Below are 25,613 nucleotides of genomic sequence, written 5' to 3'. Positions count from 1 at the left end.
GGCGTGAGATTCAAAAAGCAGGGAGACGAAACATATAGAGCAAATAATAAAAAATATTGTCTACCATCAAGGGGTATTGAAGTAAAAGAGTCCTGTACTCACATCGTGAAGCAAACCACCAAAATAACAGCAGAGATCATTGTGTGTCATTAATCGCTTTTTGAAAATCTTCCTATGAAGAGACTGTCGGATCAACACTCTGCTACATTTCTCTCAGATAAGGTAAATGCTTAACACAATCGGCATTACTGTGATTGTGCATTGTTATTTTGGAGTGACGGTCGTGCAAGAGACAGGTAGATCAGATAGAGTTTGAAAGCTGCTTGCCGTCGCTTCTCTATCGTCATCGTGTTATACCCGCCAATAGCGAGCAAGGTGGATAAGCCAGTCTGTGATTGGTTCCCGCAAAAGTGTAACAGCGCAGCAGAAATGAATGCACAGGTTTCCAGACTGAGTTGCCGAGCGAAATCAAATCGCCGACAGATCAGGCTGGGTTTACCCAGACTACGGGGAGAGGGCTCTGAGCTCGGAATTTTGGCCCAAACCCAGAGTACTCCCCCCGGTGTGGTAAAAGTAGATAGAACTAGAAGTGAGGAGATGGGGTGGAGGAGGGATGCTGATAAACTCTCAGATGAACAGAGGTAAGTCTGCTGAATTTAGACCTCTTGAGTTGATTAACTGAATGCTCTCCACCAGTGCTAATTAGGTTAATTATCTCCCGAACTTTGTTAATAAAACATAATTTGTAGAAAGAGTGCTCAATCAGGGAATGCCCCGCAAAAACAGGTCAAATGTTTTCAATCTGGACTCAAAAGCTACCATCGGAGCAGACCTGACATCTTCTCTCAACCAGTACTCAACCAATTCTATATGATACTGGAAGCTAGTCTAATGACCTAAGAGCTGGCATGATTTTCTCACTTTTCTTGATTTTGGTCAGGAGCCTAGCAGCATTTTGTATGTGGCACCATCTCAGAGAGTCCTACCCACATTTCTGTAAAGTATATTGTGGTCAGCAGTATCAAATGCAGTACTGACATCTACTAATACCAACATTGAAATTGTGCCAGAACCAGTATTTTAGATGAATATCATTTTATATCTTAATCAGAACTGTCTCTGTGCTATGGTATATTCTGAAATCAGATTGGAAGTTGTTGTCTTATAATGTAATTCCTCATGCTGCAGCTAGAGATGCTGAATAAGAGAAAGAAGAGGAGAGTTAGTAGAGAGAGAAGAAGGAGTGCGCTCAGAGTTTTCATGTGCAGTTGCTGTTCGGAATAAATACGAAGTCTATGAATATATAAAGTGTATGCTTACTACTTGCAGATCTAACAGAAGTTTTCCAAATAGTCAAGTTGAGATTAAGAATTTGCTCAACTGATTGAAAATGACCTTCTCTATTATCTTTCCATTGAAAGATAGGTCTTTTCTTTGAGATAGGTCTATAGTTGTTGTTCAAAAAGTTATCTAAGTTGCTTTTTTTTTTAGGTGCATTCTTAACATCTCCAGTTTTCAAAGAAAAATGTCAGAAAGAAGTGAGGCTTTTACTAGACAACTAAACTGATTTTAAAGAAGGATGTGTTCTTGCAGTTTTGCTGTCCATTTACTCAAATTTAGCTATATAGTGAGTACTCTCTTATGCTTCTGTGGTTGAAAATTTGATCAATGAAAAAGGAAGCAAATTTATTGCATGTCTGGTTAGAAAGCAGTCCACTGGGTATCTGGTTAGAGGGGTTAGTTAGCCTGTCAACAGTAGCAAACTATTGTTAATAATGTCTGAAAGGAATATCTGTCTGGCAGTGTGAAGTCTCATATTGTAGGTGTTAAGAATAGATTTGTAGACTTTCCTGCATTTTCTTTTGATGTATTGCACCACTGTTTTGTTTCTTCATGGTACAAAGAAACAGAAACAAGTGCAATTTTATCAATTGTTGCATTGATTTTAGAGTTCAAGTTGACAAAGTGAACATCAGCAGAGTCTGCATATGTGCTTGCTGTCATACTGTAGCATTTATAGAAAGAACGCTGGTGTTCTCATTTATATACTGCTTTTTGCCTGCATGTGGATATCTGGTTTCAGTGATGGGAAAGATTGACATATCAAAGAAAATACAGAAGTGGTCAGACAGTGCTACATCCTTTATAACAGTGTTTGGCTGAAAAGGATTGGTTCATAAAGTCGCAATGAAGAAGTGACAGATCTTTTCTTCCATATTGTGACATACATTCAAAATGGATTACCTAATAGAAAAAAATTAGGGCAGGGACTTGGCTCTATCCATCAGTTGTTGAATGGATTTTGAGATGTGGCCACTGCACTCAAAAATGGAGGCAGATAAAGGAGCGTTTAAGTGGACTAAATGATTAGAGAAGTCCTGCATACGTCACTAGAAAGAAGACTGTCGTTTTCATCAGAAGCTCCAGTTATGGCATTTTGAGTTCCAATTATGACAACTGAAATGAAGTCAAAAAAAAAAGTCGAAGCCAATAGCCTCGTGGGTAGCACTCTGACATCATTTGCGCTTCAGGCGACCTTTTCCGATCCGGTTCCCCACATCCCGTCAGTTTTCTGTACTGTCCTGTATCAATAAAGGCAAAATAAAAAAATAAAAAAATAAATAAAAAATATCTAAAAAAAAAAAAAAACAAATACATGTATAAATGTTCACAATAAGATCTATAACATGCATTTAAATAAATAGGGTGAATTTTTTATTTCATGCCAACTTTCATAAATGAACAGACGTTTAAGATTGTTAATTTTACAATTTTTGTTTTCAGCTCCACAACAATGTTTACACTGAAATCTAATAAACAGCAGATTAGATGTACGATTTGCACAAACTTAAATCTGTCTCTTACTTATCGGAACAGAAATAGAAAGTACATTGGGTTCCCGCTTGCTCTGGGAACTTTTGTAAATGTTGCTGTGATTGTAGCAGAGACCCGACACACATCACCATGATCTGTTATCTCTAGGACTCACAGGACTCATTGTTTTTACCTCTGTTGGAATAGATGAAGGGTAGTTTTGGGCTTGTCGCTTGCAGCAAAATTGTGTAAAATTGAGAATACATTGAACAGTTTATTTTTCTTACCCCTTTGGCAATTTTTTTTCTTTTTTTTTTTCTTCATTTTAAGCGCAATAATATGCAGTAATAGTTCATAACTGTAATAAGCTATTTCGTAACTCGGCATAATAATATAGAATTCAGCTGATGTGACAGGTGTGCAGTTCAGCTTTGAATGTGTATCATTCAATTAGATTTTAAGGATGGAACTATCCATTCAATAATATTTATTTGGCAACAAAACTTGCATGTCTTTAATAATGGTTTATGCAAATGTATGCCAATATAGGAATGTTATGGCTTTTCAGAACATGGGAAAAAGCACACAATGAGTTTATAAGTGTCCTTAACTGCTGCTCATGGACACAATGTGCTCTCTCTCTCGTTGAAAAAAAACAAGGACTTCTAGAGCTCTTTTTCACTCTCTGGAATGTTCTGTAAAATCATTCTGCACACTGAAAGTGCCATGGCAACAAGAGGACTGCAATACGGAGGTTCAAGGACTCCTCTTGTTCCTGTAACATTTTAATTACATTGCTGATGCCTGCTGTGGAGATGTTTTGTGGGCTGCACTGACTCAAGCCTGTAAGAGTTTTACCCTCCAACCATTCTGATCTTTCTCTCTCAGTTTCAGCTAGATTAGGATTAATTGATGTAAATTCCCTCCTGAAAGCAGCTAAGATGAAAAAAAGAATCCATTTTAGACCTAAATAGAGAAAGACAATTGGGCAGCAGAAAGGAGAAATGAGGGAGAAGGCAATCCTAAGCTTGTTAAAATGTAGCTGTACATTAAAGGGATACTTTGCCCAATAATGATAATTGCATTACTTACTCACCCTCATATTGTTCCAAATTTTTATTCAAAAAAGATATATAGATATATTTACTCTGTGTGCCTACTTGTACGGCTATCTTTGTGAGGATCATTTTGAGTTTTAGACCATCAGAGAGAGGACAAACTGAAAAAGTGAGGACCTTTTGGACGGTCCTCACCTTCTGACAACCTGTTTAAAGGTTAAGAGTTTGTTTTAGGTTTAAGTTTATAATTAGGTTAGGGTAAGACACTTAGTTGTGATGGTTAGTGCACTGTAAAACTGAACAGTGAAATTAATTAAATTAAATGAGTTTGTTTCACTCAAATAATAATGAAAGTTCATTGTACTTAATAGAAAAAAGTTGCATGAACTCAAAATTTCATTGTAGTAAGCTGAACTTAATATGATTGAGTTGAGCTGCAGCAGATTTCTAATTCCCAGCATGCTTTGCGTCAGACCATATAAATAACTGTTGAAATTAAGTGTTATTTTGTGTGTTTTTGCACAAGATTAACATATGGAGATATAAGTTAATGTTTAATGTTGTGTTATGTTGGGATTCAGGGGGGTTCTGTTATGTTAGTGTTGTAGGGTTATCACTGTGGTGAAGAGTACAGCCTGTGGTTAGGTTGAGGATGAGCTGCAAAACATTTAAGACCACATATGTTGTTTGATTACATATATGCAAGTATGTAATGACAGTCTCTCTGAGACTAGTTATAATAGCATGTGTTATTTGCTATGTAACATTTAACCAAGATCTGAATGTAATGTTTATGTAAATTAACTGTATGTAATTAACATTATGACGAGTTGGGAAATTGATGCTGGTGACGGGATTGTTAGTGAGAGACACCTGTGCACCACACTGGCCTTGATCCGCTTCCATGGCTCTCAGCCCCGCCCCACTTGTCACAAAAATTTTAAGTTCTACCAACTTTTAAAAAAATGAGTTCGTTTTCTTAAATGTTTTGAGGTAATACGTTTCCTCAAATGTTTTGAGTATTCTGAACCTATTGGGTTTTACAGTGTGTAAGGACCTAGAGATTGCATTATATCATTATTTTGTCTGTGTGTGTGTGGTTTATGAGGAAACAAATGTGTATAATGACATGGGTATTACAACGTTAAATTAAACAAATATAATTTATGTATTTAATCTCACTTTATTAACCAATGCCTTTACTGCTGACCTTCGAAGATCCAATTCAACCATACTAAGCAAAAATTACTTTAGAAAAACATCACAATTGTGATCAGCCTGAAGCTTATTCATTTCACTTTCACCATTTCACAGCCCAGCCTCCCAAAAAGTAATGTAACGCATTGCCTCCAATAAAATGCAATTAAGTAATGCAATTAGTTTTTAGGGAGTAACACAATATTGTAACGCATTACTTTTAAAAGTAACTTTCCCCAACACTGATGGTTAGAACTATTCACTTAAGAAAATCAGGAAGGGGGAAAAACAGAACAGATAGCAACATGTTGAACAGCAGCCATCCAACTTCAAATAAACTTAAAGACCTATATGCTGAGAGACGACCAGATACACTAGGAGGCAGAAAATGCACTTTTCTCCCTTGATGACACACACAACTTCATTAATGTTCATTTCTAGTTCTCGGTAAACCAGACACTGCAAACACAGAAAAGAAAGAACAGGAAGGACGCTTACAAATTCTAAATAAGACTGAGACAGGAAAATGCACGTCTGTCTAAAACACTGGTAATTGGCCTATTTAAAATGTTTTGCTGTGTTTGTGTAAACATTCTTTCATCTATGCCACATAATGTGAGAGAGTCTGTGACTTCATAAATGAACCTGTGGACTTCTGCTGATTTCTCGAGAAATTGAAGTTTAATAAGTTTGGTTGTAACAAAGTAAGTTCATTATCGGAAAAATGCCATTTCGACTTCGACTCCAAGGGACATGGCAGATAAAACTGCAACAGTCCATATGTTATTGGGAGGTCTGGTCACCCATATGTGAATGTCCATTTGCAGTTCTTATCTATAGGTGTGCAAAGAATTCTTTACAATGACCCACAATTGACTTGATATAAAGTGTGGTGTCTGTTGCTTCAGCCGAATCAGCTCATGGCTTCCTGCGGCCTTTGTAAAAGTCCCAGGCCATGCAAAATCCCCACTGCATTAAAACCAGCAATATTGGACAACTAGCACAACAATAGAGCTGGCGCTTCTGCACACCTCCCTGCGCTGAAAAATGTTTTATCCCTTTTCTCTGGCAGATTACCTGGGGATTAATCTCCCATTCCAGACACACAGTGGGAATGCTAATGTCAGTCTCAGATGGAATACATTTGTGTCCATAATGCTGACAGTGCACCACTTACAGAAGCGAATGTCACAGGTTCTGGTGTTAGTTCTGGTCTTTGTGTAATCCGCCCGGCCTGGTGGGTTTGAACACAATAGAGAGAGAGAGGGAGAGAGAAAGAGCAAGAAAGATGCTGGAGTCTATCCTGGGACTGTGTTTATGATTACAGTGATTTTTCTTTCAGTCTTCTTGAAATGAAGAGAAATTAATGAGGGGTGAACACACACAAATGCATATCAGAAAACCTCTGAACAAGTGGATGGGATGTCATGTGGAAAAAAACAATAAAATCAGCATCTGTCATCTTGTTTTGCTTCTGACAAAAGATAATAAATGTTTTTGATCCTGGATTATAACCCATTCATGCTTCTCTATGAGCTACTGAAACAGCTATTTATTAATATACATCATTTAGGTAATTACAGACAGACACTGTCTCAGCACATCCACAACTCTCTGGGCCTCACCTGCCAAAAAACAAAACAAAAAAAACCTTGCCCATTCTGACCTTCAGCATCCGTGCCAGGTGCTGAGACATCATTTTCCCTCCGCCCGAGCTGCAAACGAGAAGCTCATTATCAGAGGGATGGAGTAATTAAAGGCCTGATAAGTGACTGGATGGTCAAAACATCAACACTTGCAAATCTGTTGCTGAAACCCAGATGGAGAGATCTGATTGGATATATCTGTTATCAGTGGTGAGTTTGATCCCTGCCTGAGCTTCTGAAAAGCCTAAAAACCTAAGTCCATATTAATCACTCCCACCAGCAGCAGAAATCACCGATTAGATGCTTTTAGAGGAAATTCTGTTAATCACTAACAACAAACACACATCAACACAGCCTGTGTGCTTTAAGCCTTTCTGTGGCTAATGAATCACCACTTTAAAGTCAAGCAAATAAATCATTTATTTGCTAAATGAAATGGTGTAAGGAAATTTAAAGCACTATTCAGATCATATTAGTTTTCCACATGCGGTTTCATTTACAGTTATTAAAAGCGGATGTCTGTGATTTCAAATAGTGATTCAGATGGCATTAGGATTTCTCCAATCATTAGAATGATTTCAGTAGGATCATATGACACTGATTTGCCATCAAATTCAGATTTGCCATCACAGGAATATATTACATTTTAAAATATATTATGGTATAAAACAGTTAATTTAAAGTGTAATAACATTTCAGAATATTGCTGTATTGCTGCCCTGTGATTTTGATCAAATAAATGCAACCTTGGTGAACATAAGAGACATACATACATTCAGACTCATATCTAATATGTATGTATGTAAGAATGTATAACGTACCTATATACATTCAGTGTGTATATATATGTGTTTGTTTGTTTGTTTGTTTGTGTGTGTGTGTGTGTGTGTGTGTATATATATATATATATATATATATATATATATATATATATATATATATATATATATATATATATATATATATACAGTGGGTACGGAAAGTATTAAGACCCCCTTAAATTTTTCACTCTTTGTTATATTGCAGCCATTTGCTAAAATCATTTAAGTTCATTTTTTCCTCATTAATGTACACACAGCACCCCATATTGACAGAAAAACACAGAATTGTTGACATTTTTGCAGATTTATTAAAAAAGGAAAACTAAAATATCACACGGTCCTAAGTATTCAGACCCTTTGCTGTGACACTCATATATTTAACTCAGGTGCTGTCCATTTCTTCTGATCATCCTTGAGATGGTTCTACACTTTCATTTGAGTCCAGCTGTGTTTGATTATACTGATTGGACTTGATTAGGAAAGCCACACACCTGTCTATATAAGACCTTACAGCTCACAGTGCATGTCAGAGCAAATGAGGATCATGAGGTCAAAGGAACTGCCTGAAGAGCTCAGAGACAGAATTGTGGCAAGGCACAGATCTGGCCAAGGTTACAAAAAAATTCTGCTGCACTTAAGGTTCCTAAGAGCACAGTGACCTCCATATTCCTTAAACGGGAGACGTTTGGGATGACCAGAACCCTTCCTAGTGCTGGCCGTCCGGCCAAACTGTGCTATCGGGGGAGAAGAGCCTTGGTGAGAGAGGTAAAGAAGAAGCCAAAGATCACTGTGGCTGAGCTCCAGAGATGCAGTCGGGAGATGGGAGAAAGTAGTAGAAAGTCAACCATCACCTCAGCCCTCCACCAGTCGGGGCTTTATGGCAGAGTGGCCCAACGGAAGCCTCTCCTCAGTGCAAGACACATGAAAGCCCACATGGAGTTTGTTAAAAAACACCTGAAGGACTCCAAGATGGTGAGAAATAAGATTCTCTGGTCTGATGAGACCAAGATATAACTTTTTAACCTTAATTCTAAGTGGTATGTGTGGAGAAAACCAGACAATGCTCATCACCTGTCCAATACAGTCCCAACAGTGAAGCATGGTGGTGGCAGCATCATGCTGTGGGGGTGTTTTTCAGCTGCAGGGACAGGACGACTGGTTGCAATCGAGGGAAAGATGAATGCGGCCAAGTACAGGGATATCCTGGATGAAAACCTTCTCCAGAGTGCTCAGGACCTCAGACTGGGCCAAAGGTTTACCTTCCAACAAGACAATGACCCTAAGCACACAGCTAAAATAATGAAAGAGTGGCTTCACAACAACTCTGTGACTGTTCTTGAATGGCCCAGCCAGAGCCTTGACTTAAACCCAATTGAGCATCTCTGGAGAGACCTAAAAATGGCTGTCCACCAACGTTTACCATCCAATCTGCAAGGAGGAATGGCAGAGGATCCCCAAATCCAGGTGTGAAAAACTTGTTGCATCTTTCCCAAATAGACTCATGGCTGTATTAGATCAAAAGGGTGCTTCTACCAAATACTGAGCAAAGGGTCTGAATACTTAGGACCATGTGATATTTCAGTTTTTCTTTTTTAATAAATCTGCAAAAATGTCAACAATTCTGTGTTTTTCTGTCAATATGGGGTGCTGTGTGTACATTAATGAGGAAAAAAAATGTAAGGGGGTCTGAATACTTTCCGAACCCACTATATATATATTTTTTTTTCGGACTACATGACTACGTAAAGAAAATATATATATGGCCACTGCATGTCATCATACTCACCAAGTGACTGATTAAACAATTACCATTAGAAAAAGAAAGTGCTGAATGCTAAATTACCTGATCTCTTCAGGGAAAACTAGTAACATCCAAAAAGGGCTTAAATTAAAAAATTTTGTTCCAACACAAAAAAACAAAAGCTAACTACTTTCTCCTTAATAACTTTAATAGCTGCAAGTTCCAAAGTTCTTATCCAGAGAAAGCTAATGGGATGAACTGCATGGTCGCACAGCACATTGATAACAGCACAGGCCTAGAGCTAGTTTATCAGTTCACCAGTAAACACTCACACACATACATGTACAAAAATGGAAAAAAAATTCTAATTTCTATCACCATAATACTACTCCTACACCTAACCATCACACAAAGCATTTTCAGATTTTCATTAACACATTATTTAGCATGTTTATTAAGCCGTTTTTTACCCAGTAGTACCCAAAAGGTCTTACTGTCCTTGTAGGGACATCTCGTCTCTACAAAGTCAAAACATGACTCACAGATACCCTTTCCTTTCTGCTTTAAATCCTCCAGGTCTTTATGGTAATGTATGGTAACAAGCAAATATCTGCCTAACTAGACCATCTGATTAAATAATAAGCCAATCACAAGCGCTGCTCATTATCCATGCTGACATTATTGTTTCAAAGTGGCTCTGACTGCCTCAAGCAACCAAGCAATAAACCTCTTGCACCCAGAGCAGGGAGCCAATGGGATCACAGAGAGAGCCAGAGAAAGAAGTCAAATGTTTCTCAGCATTTTTATTATCAAATCAAAGAATTAAAAAAAAAAAAAAACATGGGAGGGTGATTTGATTATGAATATTGCTTTCTCTTCTTTATTCAAGTTGTGCCTTGTAATACCCCTTATTGGATATGTGTATGTGAACGCAGGTGTGTACTTCTGAGTGTTATTATCACTAAAAGCAAATAAGAGTGCTAAATGTTACACACTTTGACTAGTGTTAACGAGTGTAAGAGCATCTCTTCATTCCTGCTAATGGCTCCCGTGCTAATGCCTCACGTTAGCGCGCAACTTGCATTACTTTGAAAAACAAAATGAACTCAGAATGCTCCACTGAGCTGAGAAGACTCTGAAATAGGAAAGTTTTAAAACATCAGTCACTAGGCACACTGCTCGGATTTTAAGAGTCTCTTTGGCAAAAGGGGCAATCTGGGCCATACATACCAAGGAGGTCTAATGTACCCAGGGAAAGCTATATGCTAGCTTTCTCATTCGTCTATTTTGAGCCAATCACCACAGCCATAAATTCCACGTGACTAATCTATAACCAGTGGCGTAGCGGACAGGCAATCTCTACCGAGAGGGTTCAGGAACACTGTCTATAACAACTACTTGCAGAAAAAATATAGACTGGTGTATTTCATGCCGTAAAATCATCAGTAATTAATCATTCTTAACATTAAAATGTATTTTCACACTGGATCTCCAAATTAAAGTGGAAACAACATACAGGATTTTAAATATTTTAGAGCCATCTTTTTACTAAGTATTAATGAAGGCTATCACCAGTGCCAATACTGATACTGGTGCCTCTATAAAACTGATTATTATTATTATTATTATTATTATTCAATTTCTGGAGATAAAATGTGTAATTATAGCCATTCAAAACAGTATCATTGGTAGCCAGGCCTAAATTTCAAATTGCCTAGTTATGTATAATTTATTACCAATTACAGAACCTAAAAAATATATATATTATATTACAACTTTGGCTCAAACCCAACAAAATGGCTGATTTTGGAAAGACAGCTTTACATTTCTGCATAAAAATATATATTGGGTCCATAGTGTAACTGCATAATGCAAAGTTGTGAGGCTTTACAATATGTTACTGGCCTCCAACTAATAATTACTTTCAGCTTTTTTTTTTCTTTTCTTTCAGAGACAGGCCTTTTTTAATTCAGTATCAACTGTTGCTCAGGCTTTTTTTGTTTGTTTGTTTGTTTTTCATCATTAAAATGACTCATCGAATCATGCCTTTGTCACGACTGCCGAGAGATATTTCATAATCCGCTTTTTATTCAGCCCATCAGCTGTAGATCTAATTCCAGATTTAGACATGACACCTAGAGAGTAATATCACATAATCAGGCACATCATGAATTAAAAAAGGTAACCAAGTAATCCATCTGTGATATGTGCAGGCTGTGCACAGGAGATTTGATTTTGCTAATGGAACCTGCCAATGTCAAATCTTTGCTCTGTTACCTCCACGTCTATTTTTCTCCAATTATGCCATCAGGGCTGAAGAGGCTTTGATCTGCAGGCCCATAGGGAGGGCCATCCCTTCACAGGAGGAGTATATTACACAACTACACCACTGATAGAGCTAGAAGCTGTGATGATTGTTCGGGGGGAAAAGGCCTTATCTTTCCCATTAGCGTGAAAGTGGGCTTTAAAAGATGGCCATTCTGAAATAGGCAGAATGTGTGGGGGTCATTTCCATCTCTTGGAGAGCTGCGAGGACCCATTACTGTATTTCCGCATTAGTCGGAGACATTTCCAGATGCACATTTCAACAAGATATCAATTAACATATGATTACATTTAGATGATTAGAGTGCTGTGGAAAAGGAAGCCAAAACTAAAAGTGACATAGGAAGTGGAGGAGTACAACAAAAGTGATGGCACCACTTGAAAGCATAGTTGGTGCCATGTGTTGGAGTCTGTCCTCTCCATCGGGTCAAAGTGTTTCTGTGTCTGGCCTCTTATTCATGGCAGTATTAAAGTTGAGTAGATAAAGGGAATCTGAGGCTATCGGTTTGGATTATCCAGCTTTGAGAGGACTGGCTTTCTCAGTCTGCAGCCAAAAGAAAGCTGTTGTGCTCTTTGTTGTGCTGTGCTGACTTGACTTCAGAGCAGGCTGCTTTATAAGATAGAAATATTTCTTTGCTAAATGTTATCAAAAGGGATGAGTGTGAAACAGAGATAAGAGAGAGAAAGTTGACCCAAAATTAAACTATTGGCTAAGATAGCTCTGACCTGAAAAACTACATTTGCATTTCCAGAAGGAAATACAATTGCTTGAAAAATAGCAGAGGAATAATACAAAGTTTTAGGTATGTTTCAGATGTGTCGAAGCTGCATTTAATCTGTGAATGTGCACTAACATGAGCTAATGAGCACAAGGCTAGAATCCAGTAACCGTAAAAGGGATTGAATGCATCTGTCTCTGTAATTAGTTTTCTAACAGGGAATCCATCAGTATAAAATCTGACTCAAAAGTTTAGGGGTCAGTTCTGTTAACATTGATAATAATAAGAAATGCTCCCTTTCAGTCAGTCACGTTTGCTGTTACATCAGAACTGAACTGACGAATTGGGATCTCGCCTGAGAGCCCAATCACCTTTGAATGTAAACTAAATGAGCCAATGGACATTTGCGTGCGAGATTTGCATCGCAAATTGAGATTTGCACTCGGCCCGCAAAGCGGGTATATAAGGAAGAGCACGTGCAATCGCACATTCTGCTTTTCACTCCGGAGCCGAGCACTTGCACCAGTTTACTTCCCTAAAAGAGCAAGCACGGGTGTGACATTGCGTCTTTTTCAAGATTTCATTCCACCAGTGTGTTTCTGGATGCGATCGTTACCTGGCCCCCTCTGACAGTCATGTTAGCTGTCTCACATGTCTGGACTTAAAGCACGCTGAGGTGGCTTTCATGGATGAGTCATGTACCCACCGCAGAAAGATGACCATCTCGTTGTTGCGACTGAACTCGATTACCTCAGATGAGGTGGCGTCCCCTCACCTATACACCGATCTAGTTCCTCTTCTGGAAAAGGGCTACTTCGGTGAATAGCCAGGGTGACCTGAGGATGGCAGTGGAGGCTTACCCACTGAGCCAATCTCCGTGGGAACCCCACTCCTCTTGCAAGCTGTGGAGCTTCCGGATGAGTTTGTTGGTCTTTCCCATTGGGGACCAAGTGTTTCATTCGGGGCTCCGGCAGAGGATCAGATGTCAATCGTTGCATCGGAGGGTGGGCTAGAGTTCTCCGGGGATTTTAAGAGCTGGCTTCGAAACCTGGCTTCGTTGCCCCCTTTGGGGAGAGTAGCTTTGGTCGAGCCCTTGATAGCCTTGCTTTCCTAGGCCACTAAAAGTGTTACACCGTGTCCTGAACGCTCTTCCCGGAGGTGCATGAAGAGGTTACCAGATCATGGAAGGCACCTTTTTCTGTCCGAAAACCATCTGGTTCCCCCTCACTACCCTCAATAATGGGGTGGCCAAAAGATATGAGGAGGCTGCAGTCCCCCCTCCATTCCTGTGGCCTCCACCTCCACTCCAGCATGGCCTCAGCAGCAATCTCCACCTAGGCCACAGCATGGAGCCAGCCACAGGAAAGAGGCACAGCCTATCTCACCCCCTGCCAAACCCGTCAAGCGTAAGAGCAAGCGGGTCTGAGATGGGCGGCCCAGGGATGAAGGGAGCAGCTCTTGAGTGATGGTGACCGCACTGCTCCTCCCCCTGGAGAAGACGTCCGACACCAGGCCTAACACTCGTACAAGTACTGCCAGTGGTTGACGCCTGTGCTAGGCTAGGTGCCTATATGTTGTGATCCCTACAGCGATCCCATATGTGTATTTTTCCATGGTTTGGCTCCCCTGTTGGCGAGCCTGTGCCTTTCCCTAAAGCAGACTTTGCTCTGCTTCACTGCTCGGTATTGATTTCACCCTAACTCGGCTGAATCTACCACAGATACCTTCCTTATGTAGCACTGCTTAATGGCCAGTCCATGTGTGTAACTTCCACTTCCACCCCCCTAACGGTTCCTTTCCTTTCCTCTATTCCCAGTGTTATCCAGTCTTACTGTATGGGTCAGAGGGAACAGCAGTCATTGGCTTTCTCTGCATAAAGCACTGTCCCATCTTTTGGCTCAAAAGGTGCGTGGGGATCAGGTGGCTTACACGGAGCACTGGAAGGGGCAGCAATGGTGGTGCTTTGGAAGGGATCCCAATCCCCTCATGACATCAAACGTGACTGATTGAAAGATATCTCCCTGAAGGGAGAATGGAAACGTTACATCTCTCAGGTGAAATCCCAATTTGTGAGTTCAGTTCTGACATAACGTCTCCATTCCCTCCTTCAGGGAACAAGGGTTACATATGTAACAGAGACGTGTCTTGAGCAGCAAATCAATATATATTCACTATTATAAAATTATTATATTTCAGATCAGAGCAGGATAAAAAAATTGCTGTGCAACAAATCAAAAAGAGAAAAGGGGTTGTAAGTTGGATAAGAAGAATGGATAAGAAGAATGTGGTGCATGTGGATGAGAAGAAAAAAGTAATTTACTTATAATTTAGCAATTTTTAAAATGGCCGAATATACTAGTTTTAGTCTGGAAGTCTTGATGCTTTAAATTTTCATTACATTTCAATTTAGTATGCCTTTTATGCAGAAATACAATATTGCTTCCATATCAGCCAAATTTTTGGACTTCAGAAACACATTTTGATGTGCACAATGTACAAGGTACGAGACTCTGACTCAGATGAAACAGATGTATTTGCTCTGAGATAAAACAGAATAAATGTATGTACAGTACAGACATGAGCAAGTGCACACAATCTGGTGTTGCTCTTTTGCAAAACTGATTAGAAAATTAGATTTGGGCAGTGGAAACAACAAAGACTCATTCAAAAACCCAAATCTACTCGGCTGATGATGCAGACTGATGTGGATCTATTGATCTTGTTTTCATTGTAAGCTTTAACAAGCAAGGGGAACAAACAAAACAGAAAAGAGAGAAAAAAAAAAACTGCAATTCAAGTTGATCTCCAATAGTATCTATTTAACTAGCTAAATACAGCCACTATCCTCTATTCACACAAAAATATCCCAGGAGTGTCCTCGGAGTAGACCTTGAGTAATTGTAGCATAGTGTCTTTAACCGAGACAAGTCTTTTTAAAGAACCTCTAACATCTCAAGAGGAGCTTAAGGGATTTGGCTTGAAATCATGACAGCCCATCGGTTATGCTGCAGCAGTGAGTTTCTGGAATGATATGAATGTTTCTTTGTGCTTGTGAGACAGTACTGTACTTGTGAGCAAGACTGTAACTAAATAGGTCCTATTCAGTATTCGGAGAGAGACCAAAGGTAAAATAAGGATTATTACTAATGGGTTGTCACTTATTACTGTCACTAATCGGCCACAAATCTGTTTTGTGGAATCGACGCCTAAAACAAATCTACTAAAAAAAAATTGCACTGGGATTCATTTAAATCAGTGATCACAGCAGTCACTGCTGAAAGACTTCAGTATTGCTGACACCTTTCCAATGATTAGGGCGATAACAAAACCTTGGTGTGCCCATGAGGCTGCTTTCCTCCTCCCCTGAGCTCTGCTAAAGATTTCTGTTTTAGTCATCTGGAACAGGCAATACTGCAGCTACTGAAATAATCTGATCCAGCATCTTGGCCTCATCTACAAACAACCAATCTTGAGCACTCACTTCATCTGAATGTAAATGGACAAGGTGGAAGGAGATAAGCTGTGAGAGCTGGAATTATTCTAACAGATCAACAAAGTGCTGTTTCTGATTGGTCATGATTGTCCAAACACAGCGTACACAGCCAATTAGAGATGAGAATGAACTCTTTATACATTGTAAAAAGGGTCAAACATGTATTTGTTTGCCTCACCATCCAAATATTTCTTATTAGAAATTAAATGAAATTAAATAAGAAAAAAAAGAGTAATTTATATAATTAAGCAATTTCTAAAATGGCTAAAATTTTAGAAATCTAAAATTTCTAAAAAGTCTTGATGCCTAAAATTTGTTATATTTCAGTTCAGTATCTTTTTATATGTGTATTGCTTTGCCTTTTATGCAGGAATGCATCATTGCATATCAGACAAGCTTTTGGACATCAGAAATTAACTAATATTTTTTTGTCACACCTGCCACAAATATTTCTTATCAGATATTTAATTTAATTTAATTTAATTTAATTTAATTTAATTTAATTTAATTTAATTTAATTTAATTTAATTTAATTTAATTTAATTTAATTTAATTTAATTTAATTTAATTTAATTTAATTTAATTTAATTTAATTTAACCCTTACGCTGTGTTGAAAAGCCTGTAACACCATTGATGTTCCTAACAATAGCTTGTAAATTGATCTTTATGCTATTTTATCACCAAATATTGGATTCAATCTTTTTTTAAACTTGTAATGTACTTTATAATGCATTGTATGGTCTCATGAATAATTGTAACCACAGTTATAATACATTATATACTTATCTATTCATTGTTACACTTTTAGAAAGTATAATTCATTAAAACATGACAAACGACCAATTTCAGATGTTACAAGGAATGTGCAAATATTATAATGCATAGATATAATGTACATTATGAATACCTTTACAATGCATTTTACATAAAGGCTTTTAGAAAAGTAAATTTTCCCCTAATTTTTCTAATTATTTGGTGAATGGTGAATGTTAATTTCACTGTATTAATTTCTACCTCACTGTTAATTAACATTGTAGAAGTTTGTTTTAAAACCTGCTTCTCCACAAGCAGCTATTAATAATCATTAGAAAAACTCTAATTAGGAAAAATGGATCTTAATCTATGGGACGCAATGTAAACATGCACAACACAAGCAGGCAGAGACTCCCGTTGTAAACATAAGCAGAGGGTGTGTCTGGGAGCTTGGCTAAAGATATATGGGATTCATTAGAGGCGTATTAAATACTGTGAGCTGCTCAACTGTGTGTAAGCCGTCTATTTATCACACACCGCATCATACATGAGCTGGCATCCCATCAGAGATTTACACAGCACAGAGCTTCACGGTTTCAGAATAGTGGCATGAAAATTCAAGAGCCCTGATGCTAATCATTCAGTCATATGGGGTGGAAGTGTATCACTATTTCGTTTTTCAAAATATCCATCCAATTAGTCTGATGTTATTTGTGATCTTCTCTCATCCATGGCCCACTATGAGGGCTGGGATTGATTGTAGATCAGATCCTGTTAATTAAAATCACAGGAGAAATGCTACTGCTGACGACAGGAGACACAAATGAGCTTGGAGCGCAAAGAGAATTGTACATGAGCGCCAATATTAAACATACATGTTAATTGCTTGGAAAGTCAATTTGGAAGGCATAACTCAAACGATTTCCCAGATCTATGCAAGAATCCCATGGTGTGTTTCTCTACAGAGAAACTCTGTTCCAAAACCTAGTGAGCAGCACACATAGGAAGCATTTTAAGGCATCATGGGCTGTCCAAAACGTAGGCCAATTTAATTATGCTGCCTCCTAAGAAATCTTCTTTTCGCCAAATTATAAAACAGCATGTACCCTTTTTAAAGACAGCAATAGCAGAATTCATCCCAAAACATATCAAATAGTTTAATCTTATTAAAAATGGACCATTTGTGTGGTATATTTAAGCTTATTAGTGTCATAAAGGTGCCCCACTTTGTATCTGACAGGCTGGTAGTTAGCTTAGCAACACGCTAACATCAAAGTCTGCCACATGGAACGCTATTTGAGTTGTCCCAGTAGACAGCGAGGCAGCGCAGTCTCATCTCTCGAGAATAACTGCTTCTATGTGTATGCAATCTTTTTGTGTGTGTGTGTGTGTGTGTGTGTGTACCCAATCTCTCTTATTTTTTCTAACTCCATTCCTGTCACTATATGTTAGATATGGTTGGACTTTTGTATGTAAAAAAGAAATGTCTATCTATAATGAAAATCCGGAATCCTCTATAGCTAATCCATTTTTTTTCTATCCATGGAAGACTGGCATTTCAAAAACAAACATTTCATTCAGAGTGGGACATAGAAAGAAAGTGCAAGAAAGCTGAAAACACAATAGATGCATTTTTAACTGAAAAAAAAAAAAAATATATATATATATATATATAAAACCATTCCAAATCCATGCTTGGAGCACATTAAAGTGCCAATCATCTTTCAGAAGACTGAGGTCGTATTTCTCCAGGCTCTGAGCTGAGATTAAACTCACTCACCTGTTCACTCAAGCCTGAAGCTCTCCATCCAACACACAGGGGCCGACACCCTTACCGTCATCCCAATTAAGGCTGCAGTCACTGGGGAGAACAGCAACCTTTCCTCCTGTCTCCATTTCTGGTTCCTCCCGCACATGGTCTAAAGCTCTGTCACAAATAACCTGAGGTCAGACACAAACAATTCACAACAGCGATTCAGACTTGAATCAAAGTCCACAGACAGCACTATTCATTACCTCCAAGACTGTGCCAAAGGATCTCATAAAGGGATTGTTTTGGGGTTTAGTTTGGACACAGAGAAGGTAGATGATGGAAAGGAGGTAACATCAGGGTTCAGACTAGACTGGGCAAGCTTAGGAATGTATGGCTGTATGGTTAGACTGAACTTAATGCTATTAAAGTCTGCCCAAAAATGAAAATTCTGTCATTATTTACTCACCATCTTGTCATTCCAATCCTCTATGTATTTGTTTTTGGTGGAATGCAAACATATATAGACTAGATGTTTAATTTTTTGTTTGTTTTTTGTCAAAAAACATTAATAGTTATATGTAAAAATATGTTACAACCCGAATTCCAGAAATGTTGGGACGTTTTTTTTGTTTTTGTTTTTTTAATAAAATGAAAACTAAAAGACTTTCAAATCACATGAGCCAATAGTTTATTCACAATAGAACATAGATAACATAACAAATGTTTAAACTGAGAAATTTTACAATTTTATACACAAAATGAGCTCATATCAAATTTGATGCCTGCTACAGGTCTAGGGTATGTTTACCATGGTGTAGCATCTCCTCTTCTTTTCAAAACAGCTTGAAGACATCTGGGCATTGAGGTTATGAGTTTCTGGAGTTTTGGTGTTGGAATTTGGTCCCATTCTTGCCTGTTTCCAGCTGCTAAAGAGTCTGTGGTCGTCTTTGACATATTTTTCATTTAATGATGCGCCAAATGTTCTTTATAGGTGAAAGATCTGGACTGCAGGCAGGCCAATTCAGCACCCGTACTCTTCTATGTTGAAGCCATGCTGTTGTAATAGCTGCAGGATGTGGTTTTGCATTGTCCTGCTGAAATACACAAGGCCTTCCCTGAAATAAACGTTGTCTGGAGGGGAGCGTATTTTGCTCTAAAACCTTTATATACCTTTCAGCATTCATAGTGCCTTCCAAAACATGCAAGCTGCCCATACAGATGCTGGCTTTTGAACTGAATGCTGATAACTTTAGACCGGAGGACACGGCGTCCGTGATTTCCAACAAGAATGTCAAATTTGGACTCGTCTGACCATAGAACACGTTGAAACAGTCCATTTTAAATAAGCCTTGGCCCACAGGACACGACGGTGCTTCTGGACCATGTTCACATATGGCTTCCTTTTTGCATGATAGAGCTTTAGTTGGCATCTGCAGATGGCACGGCGGATTGTGTTTACCGACAGTGGTTTCTGGAAGTATTCCTGGGCCCATTTAGTAATGTCATTGACACAATCATGCCGATGAGTGATGCAGTGTTGTCTGAGGGCCCGAAGACAACAGGCATCCAATAAAGGTCTTCAGCCTTGTCCCTTACGCACAGAGATTTCTCCAGTTTCTCTGAATCTTTTGATGATGTTATGCACTGTAGAGATATTTGCAAAGCCTTTGCAATTTGACGTTGAGGAATATTGTTTTAAAGTATTCCACAATATTTTTCTGCACTCTCAACAGCCTAAACAAAAACTCTATTGTCATATTCAAACTCTCGCTCTCTCTGATGTTCTTTCCATCTAAAGGGTCAGACAGTGTTCCGTGTCAATCAATCACAGTCAACTTGCCGCCACCCACCTCTGGACAATTACAATATTTATGAGTGCCCATTTCATTGTGCTCTCTCCCCTTTTCAATCTCATTCCTGCTCTCCCTCTTCATATCTTCGCATTCTTTTTCTCATTTTTTCCCCTTTTCACAGGGTTTATTTTAATGAAAAGCACAGAACACAATCATTCAGGCATTTGCCGGTGTAATTCCTACAACACAATGATTTGAATGACTATAAGCAGACGGAAGAAAAGTGCTGACAGCTCAGAGAATAAATACATTTCTAAAATACAGGGCCAAAAGCTTTCCCCCATCACTCCTGTCCCATATACTCACAATAAATCACCTTAATTGATTGAAAAATAAAATGTTCATTGCATTGACCTTTAAGAGGGAGGGGACTAAAGATGGTTTAAGAAACCTGAGTGATATCTGAAGCAGTGATGTTTCCATCTTTTATCTAATCAAATGGCTCTGTTGATGCCTCTCTGAGAGATCTGACGTCCCCTGCACACACACACTTGCATCTCCATTTCTACATTATGACATGAGTGGCACACCACCCACAGCCACACAAACTACAGCCAGAAGTCAATTATTAGGTTTTATAGCACGTCTTGGCGGAATGACTTATTCATGGAGTCCTTGTCAGATGAAAATTATACACCCTTTCAATCACCTTCCCTCAAGGGTGTTCTGATAGTGGCAACACAAAAGGAAACTTTTTCACAAACAGACAGGAGCAAAAATTATGTTTTGGAATGGCATTGTTTCTGTGACCATTTTTACTGGATGCAATAAATGAATTAAACATGGAATCTTCAAGAAGTTGTCGTGAATGCATTATTAAAGCAATTAAATGTTAATATGTGAATGCAGATTGAAATATAATCAGATTCATAAGTACAGTATGTGGATCAGCACACCATATGGAAAGAGAATAAATGAATATTCTCAGGCCCTGTTAAAGACCCCATGTGAATAATACAGTAAGCAAAAAGCAGTGAGTCAATTAAGTCATATGTCCAAATATGCATTATTCATAAAACAGTAGGCGACCATACCCAAATCTGCTCAATTCGGTGCTTTAGGTATATGAAAGTGTTTCAAAAACACACTGATTATCAACAATTTCTTTGTGATGTGTAATAAAGTGAAAAATAATTACACTATTTAGGTTTTGCCAATGTTCAGACACTGATCCTAATGGAAATTGTTCAAGTGGCATGTTGCTATGGTTACCTCCTCAGGCAAAAGTGATTTCTGTTCTATTTTAATGTCTATTTAGTTTGAAAATGCAATTGAAATGTTCCTTTTAAATATGTAGAATTAAAAGAGTTTAAAGGCAGGGTAGGTAAAAAATGTATAAAAAACTTTTTTTCAAAATTTGTTTAAACTTTATTTATATATCAATACATAATTAAAATGTAAGTACTCTGAAAAAGAAAGTATAAAAATCGAGTGTCTGTAGACCTCTCACGACTGTTTTAAAGACAGCTCATTATTTCCATTCACTCCACCCCCTCCCTTCTGGGCTCCTTCCAAAGCCACGCCCCCAAAACGCATGAACGTGCGACTCCGACCACTGAGCTGGAAGACGCATTATTTACCTGAGACGAGAGGAGAGGAAGGAGCACAGTGCATGTAGTGACATCATGTCAGAATCACATGTAATAAAAATAACTTTATAATTATGAAGATAAACAAACAAGATGTATTTTAGTACTCACTATCAAGCTAGCATATTGATATTGGTAAAGTTTAAAATATATATTTTTTGATTCGCTAACGAGCTAGTTATCTATAAGGCAAAGCTAAAAACAGGTTGCATGATACACGTTTTTCCATTACCATCATTTACACTGTGATGATTAAGATGAATTTCGTGTAAGATTCATAACATATACGTTGTTCTACAGATAAACAGAGTAACATACACTCATATCAACTCACAACTGCATTGCAGACACAAAATAATAACACACACATACAACATAGTGTGTACGACACACACAGATACAAGATAAAGACATCAGTAAACATAGGTAGAGAATATAAAAACAAAACAAAGGCGAAAAAAAACGTGCAGGTAAACTTACAGGTGAACATGGTAAAAGAGTTAGACAGAGGGTAAATATAGTTCTAAGAAAAGTTCCTAGATGCGGAGTAACGTTAGGCCTACTATCTGTTAAACATGTATTTAGTTATCTAAAGCAAAATTATGCACAATTCAACACTATAGCTATCATCTTGAGCTAGGCCTATAGATTATTTATCGTCTCTACTACGGCTCGCTAAGTAATGTTATGTTAGCTATATTACGCAGCTATGTGTGCTAATGACACATGCTTCATGAACAAATAAACAAAAAAATTACCTGTCCAGCAGAAATAAAGCCATCAAGGAGTCACTTTTCAGCCCCTTGAGTTCCCTCAGTTCTCGCCATTGCTGGAAAGCCACGCCGATATTAACTTGCGTTTTATTTCTTTGTTTATCCAAAGATTTTTTTGTTCATTGCCTTTTCTTGTACTGTTACTGTCTTCCTTTTTTTTGCCTGGTTTGCCTTTACTAACTGCATAGGCCGGTACTGTGAATTTTGCTTGCTGATTCTCTGCCATTGTTTTGGTATTCCTAGGATCCGTGCCTCTTGAATTCCCCAAATCAAACGTGCGCGCGCAAGTGGGCAGGTCATGTGTGGCAAAAGGGTGGTTGCCATGGTTGCGAGAGAGTGACAGTCGCCTAAGCCAATCCTATGTTTCGTCCCGGATGGAAATAATGAGCTGTGTTTAATACAGATTAAACGGTATAGAGTCACTCGATTTTTATACTCTTTTTATCAGAGTTCTTACATTTTAATTATGCATGGATATATATAGAAAGTTTAAACAAATTTGGAACAAAATTTTTTACCTACCCTGCCTTTAACATAGTTTGTATCTTCTTTTAAATTCTTTGGAAGGGAAAAATCTTCGATTAGGTGCTGCAGACCTTTCAATACCCCAATAATAGTTGTCACTCTTCAGCAAGAGAGTCAGAGTGGGTTTGAGCTCGGCTCTGAGTTAAGAGTGCTGCAGACTCATGGGACGTGCACACATTTCACGGGTTACAACTCCAGCCGTTCCAGACGCTGTGTCCAGATCGATTCACAAGCTCTCTCTCGTTCTCTTTTCTCCTCTTTGTTCCCTCCATCCGCGTTCTTCCCTCTGTCCTGTGAGATTTCACACCAGTGTCTGTAGTGATGCATTTGATTGGAGTACACACCTCTTCTGCTCCTCGAGACAGCTATGGGCCCTTGTGTGTGTTACAGACAAAGACATGTCAAGAAGTGACTGTACATCATCTGAGTTCTAATCCTGCAGAAGATTGCATGAAGTTCAATATCACAGAGTCCCTTTACATGGGTCATCATATTCACAGCTTATTCGGTGAATCTGGGTCATATTTCACCACAAATGTAATTTATAAATATATTTTTACTGATTTAAAAAAAGAGAAAATGTATGGAAGCTTGTTTCCGCCAATAAATAAAAAAATAAAAAGGTAATTGCGACATTTTTCTCGCAATTGCGAGTTTTTATCACGCAGTTCTGACTTTAAAACTCGTTATTCTGACTATATATAATGCAATTCTGACTTTTTAACTCAGAATTTTCACTTTATATCATGCAATTCAACAAATAAATCCCTATGTAGAGATTTGTTGTCTCATAGCTTTACGTGAAATTTACAACGAGCGTTTGGCCCAAGTGTGAGAAACCTTAAGGGGCTATCTTAATGCATTGGTTTAGATGACAGAGAGAGAGACAGCAAGTGAGAGAGAGAGAGAGAGAGCTGTTTTGACAGGCCCCTTCCACACTGAGTAGTGTGGAGGCTGAGAGAACTGACAGAAAGACACAGAGATAATACAGAAAGAGAGAGGGAGAAAGAGTCTTTTTAATCTGGATTTGCATTAACAAACAACACTTTCTGGCACAAAAAGAAAGATTACAGCCTCAAATGATTCCTCTTTCTCTCACATTACGAGTTCAAGAAAAAAAACATTATCCTCTAACAAACATATGTACTTTTGTAATGCTGTTTGTTTATGTATGTGCTTGTGTGTGAAGCAGGGCCGGGTCTAGGGGGGGCTAGGGGGGGCATTGCCCCCCAGAATTTCCTTGTGCCCCCCCAAAAATGTGCAGCCAACAATAAAAATGAATAAGCCTACATAAACATTAAAAACGTCTTATCTATTGAATAAGGATCGGCCACTTTAATCACAGAAAAAAAAGTGAATATTATGCTTATAATGATATTTAATCTCACAAAAATGGACTTAAAATCCAAAAACATGCGAACTGGGAAGTAACGAACATTAATCAGAAAACACGTCGAAAACAAGTGTACACCGAATCTTCAAGCAAGTAGCCTAAAAAAATATCACAATGAGGATCACATCTGCATCAGCCGAACATATTTTCTGCATGCTGAGATAGCTGTCAGCGAACATTTCCTCAGTAATTTCGTTAACAATGAATAATTTGAACATTATATCCAGGGGCGGCGCTAGGGGTGGGCTAAGGGGGCTGGAACCCCAAATGTTTTTCCAAAAGCCCTGAATCTTTCAGGTTTGAGGTTTCTGTGCTGCGTGTTTTAAAGAGAAGTGTGCATCCGAAAATACAATGTAGACTGAGACTCTATATCACAACTAAAAAGATGTTTGAGCCCTCTTTCATGACCAGGTACAAGTCAATGCTGTTTCTTTGTTCCATTTGCACTCTGTACATGGGTTGAAGCTCTCAGTTTTGAGCTTCCAAAGTGCACCAGACTGATGCATTTAACCTTAAAATACACAAAAATTTCTTACCGGGGGGGCATGCCCCCGGACCCCCCTAGATGATGGTATATAATGTACATTTTATGAACTTTAACCAAGAATACTACAAAAAACGCTCCTTTCATGTCAGTAAATTAAAATGTCATTGGACAAATATAGATTTCGGTTAAGCCCCGAATGTTTACAATGTCTGGCTCCGCCCCTTATTATGTCCATAAATAATTCACATGGCCTACATAGCCAGTACAAATTAGGCTATAGCCTATAATTTGTTAGCCACAAGACGATTCTTGATGAATCAAAAAAACAAAAAGTTAGCTATGAATATTAGCCTAGAAAATGCTGCCCTACCAAAATTTGTGATTGCCCCCCCAGTCCAGCAAGCCTAGTACCGGGCCTGGTGTGAAGTGTAAGCTATAGACAAGTCTACATAGATCCTTCTGTGTATCAAAACAAGAATTCGATATTAAAACAAGAGGAAAGGTTTTAATGACTCTGATTCCTAAATTTATCCTAAATTTTTTACATTAAAAATCAGTGGACAAAGAGTGTATTGCAATGCTCTGTGATGCCTCTTTTCCTTAAAGATTTTGAACAATTATATAACAATTCCCACTATTGCCAAGTAAATAAAACATACCTGTATATGTGTG

General features: G+C 38.3%; 1 long non-coding RNA gene across 5 annotated transcripts in view; it reads right to left on the bottom strand.

Moving 5' to 3' along the window:
* Positions 1 to 25,613, bottom strand: part of LOC125246256 — a 260,532-nt gene that overhangs the window by 152,634 nt on the left and 82,285 nt on the right. For all 5 annotated transcript variants that reach the window (XR_007179802.1, XR_007179805.1, XR_007179801.1 and 2 more), the window contains exon 3: positions 18,349 to 18,509. This is a non-coding gene — a long non-coding RNA (uncharacterized LOC125246256). The remainder of the gene's footprint in view (positions 1 to 18,348; positions 18,510 to 25,613) is intronic.

Source organism: Megalobrama amblycephala, linkage group LG14 (genome assembly GCF_018812025.1).
Source record: "Megalobrama amblycephala isolate DHTTF-2021 linkage group LG14, ASM1881202v1, whole genome shotgun sequence".
NCBI classification, from domain to species: domain Eukaryota; kingdom Metazoa; phylum Chordata; class Actinopteri; order Cypriniformes; family Xenocyprididae; genus Megalobrama; species Megalobrama amblycephala.
The sequence above is the reverse complement of the archived record's forward strand: the minus strand, read 5'-3'. Positions and strand labels throughout refer to the sequence as shown.